Here is a 7,596-nt window from a genome sequence, read left to right as displayed (position 1 = left end):
ATCATATTAATAAAATATGTCACATACAAAAATAACTAGTAATTAAAAATTACTTGTACCAAAATGGGTTATATGATTATAAATCACATCTACATGTGGTTATAATAAATTATTCATTCTATTTTTAATTGTTTCATAAACAATAAATTAATCTAAGTAATAAAACAATTCGATTACTTAGACCGAATCTTATTTAATCAAATTACAATAAGAGACGTAATTTTACTCACAAAATCACTCGTCAATTTTAAGGAATTTAATTAACCCGTATCGGCATACGATTAATTAAATAATCAATTAAGAGTATTTCCCTATAGGTATGACCTAAGGGGATCAACTGATCACCACCGTCGCACGATAGTAATGTCAAACTCTAGTCAGCCAATCATTACCGATATGTGTGGACCAGTTGACTGTAAAATATTACATCCCGCATGTATTCTTAAAAATGAGATTTAAACATGTGATCATTATGATCGACAGTTGTGATCGCATTATTGTCGGAGGACACTTATTCCAACAGAAGAGTCTCTATATGAGGCTTGGGAGAGATTCAAAGATACATGTCGCTCTTGTCCTCATCATGGACTAAGCTAATGGTTTCTTGTTCAACAATTTTGGAATGGGTTGTAGAAGACTCAAGGAATGTGCTCAACATGGGTTATAATGGAAGATTCACCGAGGTAGATGACAACCAAACTTGGGCAAAGATAGAGAAGATGGCGGTTCACAACTCTCAATATAGTAGGCCAAGAAAAGCTAATAGGGGAGGGAGAGATGTAGTTGACTCTGTCACACAATTGAGTACAGATTTGGGTGCGCAACTAAGCTCTCATATTGACACAATGAACTTGAAATTTGAGAAAGCCATAGCCAAGATGCGTGAAGCTTCTCAATCATCCAAGCAACATGTCAATGCCATGGTTGCAACATCTTCTATTCCAAATGGAGTGTATGAGAATTGTAGAACTTTAGGACATGATCAACAAGAGTGTAGGGGCAAAAGTGAGCAAGTGAATGCTTTCCAAGTATACAAGAATGGCACCCCTTACCCCAGCTATTACAATGAAAATACCAAATTTCACCCAAACTTGTCATACAAAAACCAAAATGTTCAAAATCCTCAACCCACATACACCCCACCTCCAATGAGAAATCCTACTCAAAGACCATACTTCAACTAAAACCAACCCTCTTACAATCAACCCAATGACCAAGCTTTTGATATTCAAAAGCGCTCCTCTAAATGAAAAATAGCCAACAAGAATTCTTTGATCAAATGCAAAGAGATAGCCAAGCCAAAGACACTAACATCAACAATATCCTTTCTCACACAAAGATGTTGGAAACACAATTGTCCCATTTGGCCTCTTCAAGTTCCCAAAGACAAAAAGGATAATTACCTCCTCAAGGAAATTCTCCTACAAGACATGTGACTACAATGCCATCCACTTGAGGAGTGGTACAAGATATAAGGGCCTAAGATGCCAATTGAAGAGGATATTATTGAGGAACGTGTCAAGCAAAGTGATGTGATGGAACCATTGAGATGAAATTCTAAGGTAGTAGAACCAACTACCAATGACTCGTCAAAGAAGAGAAATGAAGATAAGGCCAAAGAAGTTGAGAAAGAGCCTATTATGATTAGGCTTCCGTTCCCAAGTCGCCAAGCCAAGCCCAAGCTTGATGAGCAACTTGGAAAGTTCATGGAGATTGTGAAGAACCTCGAGTTTTTTATACCATTCACGGACCTAATCAACCATGTTCCGGCCTATGCAAAATACATGAAAGATATCCTTACCAAGAAGAAGTCCATAAGGAAGTTGGAAACCACTGCCTTCACAAAGTTAAATAGTGCAATCCTTCAAGGGAATTCCCCACCTAAGCTCAAAGATCCGGGTAGTTTCTCCATTCCATGTACCATTGGTGACACCATGATCAATAAGGCATTATGTGTTCTAGGTGCAAGTGTGAGTGTCATGCCATATTCGGTATGTGAAAGGCTAGGAGTTGGAGAGCTCAAGTGCACTAACATGACCTTACAAATGGCGGACCGGACAACAAAGAAACCACTCGAGTATGGGAAGATGTGCCCGTGAGGATTGAAAAGTTTTTCATACCGGTGGACTTTGTTATTGTTGATATGGAGGAAGATTCCAACATTCCAATCATTCTAGGACGACCATTCCTACACACCGCCGGAGCGGTGATTGATGTAAAGCACGGGATGCTCACACTTGAAGTTTGTGATGAAACAATCACCTTTAATCTTGACAAGACTATGAGAGCTCCCAACTTGCTTGAGCCATGCTTTATGGTTGATCACTATAGACGAGAAGGTGATAAGAAGAAGATGCAATCTCCATTCAAAGGACAAGTGAAAGATGAAAATCTCAAAGGCAAAGAAAACACCGCCCTATTGGAAGAAAAATATTGATGATGTTGAAGTGGCTCTATTCGGAGAGCATGAAATGTTTCACAACAAGAATGAGAGCTTGCAAAGCTCACCCCTCATGACAAGTATCAATTGTTACACCCCCATACTCCAAGTGCCTTACCAGGACCACTTAAGGCATGGGAATGATACCATCTCGGTTACCCGAGGCAATGTATATCAAATAGACAATAAAGAAACATACTTTATTAAATATATTTAAAGTGATACAAGTCCAAATCTTAAAACTGATAAAGTAAATACAACTGTTCCTCAAAATATCAAACCAACTAAAGTAAAAGAATGTTCATAACACAACGGAAGACTTCTAGACATCTCGTGGTGACTCAACCTAGCTATCCCATGCGCATCAACTTATACCTGCTCAATAACTGCTCACCATCCCCAAATGGATCACCACAGTTTTCAAAACATTTAAACCGGAGTCAGTTACTGTTTACATAAAACAATACAACAAAAGCAATACAACAATCCAATCTAATCAACCAAAGTCCATCATAGCACCACACACCTGACTACACACTAAAGTGTGTAGTCCTGCCAAAATACCCATCGTAACAAGTATTCCACACCGCCAGTGGGGGACCGCAGCCGTTCCCACCTAAGCCCCGCTCATCTCATCCGAGCGATAACCCAAGTTCCTAAATGTGCACACCCCCTCTGTGATGGGTTCCACAACGGGCGAATCAAGGGGGTGAAGCCACTCTCGCAAGTGAATCCACTCAGTCGAGGACGCACCTCGCAAACCACGGGCAAGCAATCATAACCAACCACATTATACAACATTAATTACCAATTACCGATTCTAATATGATATTAATCAACAACAATAATCAACCATCAACCATAGTCTGTAAACAATAACCGAGTAGGAAAACCCTACCTGGAATAGCAACCACAAGACCGTCACAGCAGCTAATTAGTAATGTTCCTCTACGAATCGTCCTCCTATAACACATATTCATATAATTATCACCTAATCAACATAATACACCAAAAACCCCCAAATCTACCCAATTAGGGCTTTAAGCAAACTCAACGAAACATTATAAAAATTATAGAAGAAGCTTACCCTTGACACGACGAACTCAATGGCGTAAAGAACAAGACAATCCGACGATCCTAGCACTTGGGATTTGCTAATAACGCGACGAAAGAGAACTATGTTACTTCTTTTTCTTTTGAAAGGTTTTAGAAAGGTGAAAAAGTGATTAGGGAAGATGACGGAATCCTTTTATACTAATCATGCGTTATTAACAAAAACGGCTAAAATAACCCATAAGACTCACTTACTTGATCGAGTGCCCCTTACTTGATCGAGTGTCACACGTACTCGATCAAGTAACCAGCAGGCAGACTACTGTTTTGCGTAAAAACATACTTACTCGATAGAATAAGCCCCACTCGATAGAGTACCCATAGACATAGAAAACCTTAGTAGTACAGTCTTCCCTCCTTATAAAGAACTTCGTCCCCGAAGTTTAACCCATACACAAAAACAAAAAATACTATCTCAACTCCGACACAACAACATAACCAAAAACTCAAAACAAAACTCCCAACCAAAACTCAAACCGACTCAAAGCAACTACTAACTGTACGAAAACTAACATAAAACCACACAAAACTTTATGCGACCATCTCGAACCTCCCTAAAAGGAACATGGTTACGTCCCCGTAACCACACATACCTGATAAAAAAGAGACGGATACCGCTCCCTTATAGCCTCATCCGCCTCCCATGTAGCCTCCTCAACCTCATGGTTAAACCAAAGAACCTTAAGCAACACTGTCTCTCCATTCCTAAATTTCCGAACCTTGCGATCAAGAATCTGTTTTGGCACCTCAAGATAAGACAAGGACTCATCCAACTCTATGTTCTCAACCTCTAACACATGTGAAGGATCGCTCACATACTTCCGTAACTGAGATACATGAAACACATTATGCACCATATACAAAGCCGCTGGTAACGCTAACCGGTAAGCAACCTCACCCACACGATCCAAAATCTCATATGGTCCGATAAACTTCTGGCTCAGCTTCCCTTTTACCAAACCTCATGACCCCACGCATAGGAGACACTTTCAAAAGAACCTTGTCTCCAACTTGAAACTCTATGTCACGACGGTGTAAGTCGGCATAATTTTTTTGGCGATCCTGGGCCGCTTTCATCTTTTGCCTGATCAGCTTAACCGGTTTTATCATCTCCTGTACCATCTGCGGTCCTAAAACCACTACCTTAGCTCTATCATCCCAGCAAATTGGACTCCTACACCTTCTCCCATACAAAGCCTCGAACGGTGCCATCCCAATACTCGTGTGATAGCTGTTGTTATAAGAAAACTCAATCAGGTCCAACCTATCCTCCCAGCTACCACCAAACTCCATCACACAAGCCCTTAACATGTCCTCCAAAGTCTTGATAGTCCTCTCTGTCTGCCCATCTGTCGCAGGATGAAAAGCTGTACTCATCTTTAAAGTAGTTCCCATCAACTCCTGCAACTCTCTCCAAAACCGTGATATGAACCTCGCATCCCTATCTGACACTATATCCTTAGGAACCCCATGCTAACGAACCATATGCTTCCTATGAGCCAAAGCTAACTGTATCTTGGTCCAAGTATCTTTCATCGGAATAAAGTGAGCTGACTTGGTCAAACGATCAACTATTACCCATATCATGTTGTTACCCTGTTGACTCCTCGGTAAACCAACTATAAAATCCATAGAGATAGACTCCCATTTCCATTCAGGTACCTCAAGAGACTGAATCTTACCTTGTGGTCGTCGTTGTTCTCCTTTAACCCTCTGACATGTCAAACATCGAGCCACAAACTCAGCTGTTTTCTTCTTCATCCCAGGCCACTAGAAAGTCTTATTCAAATCTTTATATAACTTATCACCGCCTGGATGTACCGAATATGGTGTGTAATGTGCCTCTGTCATGATCACCTTTTTCAACTCCTCATCATTAGGGACACACCACCTGCCATCAAATCTCACACAGCCACCTGTTTGAATAGAGAACCGAGACACTGTCCCTTTCTCTACTCCAGCTCTCCACTCCTCAATCTTAGGATCCAAAGCTTGTTTCCGGCGAATGTCATCATAAAGATCTGGCTCCATTGTCAAGTCCCCTCTAGCATCCCCTTTCTGTATCATATGTATCCCCATCTTCCCCACCTCATCTCTCAACCTCATCAAAGACATAGCTGTGCATAGAGAATGCACACTCTTCTTGCTCAGCGCATCAGCAACCACGTTCGCCTTCCCTTTATGGTATATAATATCCATGTCATAGTCCCCTATCAGCTTTATCCACCTCCTCTGTCTCATGTTTAGCTCCTTTTGAGTGAAGAAGTACTTGAGACTCTTGTGATCTGAAAACACTTTAAAGGTCGCCCCATAAAGATAGTGCCTCCAAATCTTGAGAACAAACACAACTGCACCTAACTACAGATCATGTGTCAGATAGTACTCCTTATAAGGCTTCAATTGCCTAGAAGCATAGGCAATTACTTTCCCGTTCTGCATCAACACGCATCCCAAACAATTCTTTGAATCATCTGTATATACCTCAAAGTTCTCACACCCTTCAGGTAATGCTAAGATTGGAGCTGTGGTCAAACGCTCCTTTAAAGTTTGGAATGCCATCTCACAACTTTTATCCCAACGAAACCTGTTCTCTTTCCGCATCAACGCGGTCATAGGTCTGGCTATCTTAGAAAAGTCTTTCACAAAACGATGATAGTACCCTGCCAAACCCAAGAAACTCCTGATCTCAGCCACATTCTTCGGTGCTTCCCACCGAGTGATTGCCTTTATCTTTGCCGGATCCACAGCTACCCCCTTCTTTGAAATCACATGCCCCAGAAAGGCAACTTCCTCAAGCCAGAACTCACACTTTGACAACTTTGCATATAACTGATTGTCACGTAAAGTCTGCAACAGCTACCTCAAGTGCTCCTCATGCTCCTCCTTAGTCTTAGAATAGACTAAGATATCATCGATGAAGACCACCACAAACCGATCCAAAAATTGACCGAAGACCCGGTTCATCAAATCCATCAACACTGCAGGTGTATTTGATAACCCAAACGGCATCCCAACATACTCATAGTGACCATACCTCGATGTAAAAGCTGTCTTCGGTATGTCCTCATCCCGAATCTTCACCTGATGGTAACCCGACCTCAAGTCGATCTTAGAAAAGTTTGCTGCCCCGTTCAACTGATCAAAAAAATCATCTATCCTTGGCAAAGGCTACTTGTTCTTCATGGTAACCCTGTTCAACTCTGTAGTCGATGCATAACCTCAAACTCCCATCTTTCTTTTTTACAAACAGAACTGGTGCTCCCCACGGTGATACACTAGGTCTAATATATCCCTTATCAATCAAATCATCCAGCTGTTTCTTCAGCTCCTCCAACTCTTTAGGACCCATGCGGTACGGGGCCTTAGAGATTGGTCCCGTCCTTGGTTTCAACTCCACACTAAAATCTATCTCCCTCTTTGGTTGTAAACCTGGTATCTCCTCCGGAAAAAAATTTAGAAACTCTTCCACAACTGGTATATGCTAAACTGTCGAACTCACCATACTATGGTCTCTCACATAGCATAGGATCAACGGACACCCCTTCCTCACATAAGACTTCATTGTCACCGCTGCAATCACTTTGACTTTTGGTTTGACAACAAACCCACGATAAGACACAATAACTCCCTTAGGACCTCTCAAAGAGACTCCCTTTTGGTAACAGTCTATTCTAGCTTTATACTTACCCAACCAATCCATGCCAACTATCATCTCAAAACCATCCATAGGAAACACTAACAAGTTCACTGGTAGGTCAACCTGCCCAACTATCATAGACACACCCTTATATAACCTCCCATAAGATACAGACTCACCTGACGGTATAAAAACTTCCTCTTTTACAGACTCAAACTCTCTCAAACCTAAAAGCTTAGCATGACCTGACGATACAAAAGATTGTCACGCCCCCGAATCAAATAAAACAAAGGTAAAAACACCATTAACGAGAAAAGTACCCGTGATTATGTGAACATCATCCTCAGCTGCTTTCTTCTCCATCATGAAAAGCTTGCCATTGCTCTTCTGTCCACCTCCCTGGACA

General features: G+C 41.3%; 1 pseudogene; it reads right to left on the bottom strand.

The window, feature by feature from the left end:
- Positions 1 to 438: 438 nt before the first annotated feature.
- LOC141615817 (small nucleolar RNA R71) lies at positions 439 to 590 on the bottom strand (annotated as a pseudogene).
- Between the last annotated feature and the right edge of the window lie 7,006 nt (positions 591 to 7,596).

The sequence above is a fragment of the Silene latifolia genome, chromosome 11 (assembly GCF_048544455.1).
Source record: "Silene latifolia isolate original U9 population chromosome 11, ASM4854445v1, whole genome shotgun sequence".
Lineage (NCBI taxonomy): Eukaryota > Viridiplantae > Streptophyta > Magnoliopsida > Caryophyllales > Caryophyllaceae > Silene > Silene latifolia.
The sequence above is the reverse complement of the archived record's forward strand: the minus strand, read 5'-3'. Positions and strand labels throughout refer to the sequence as shown.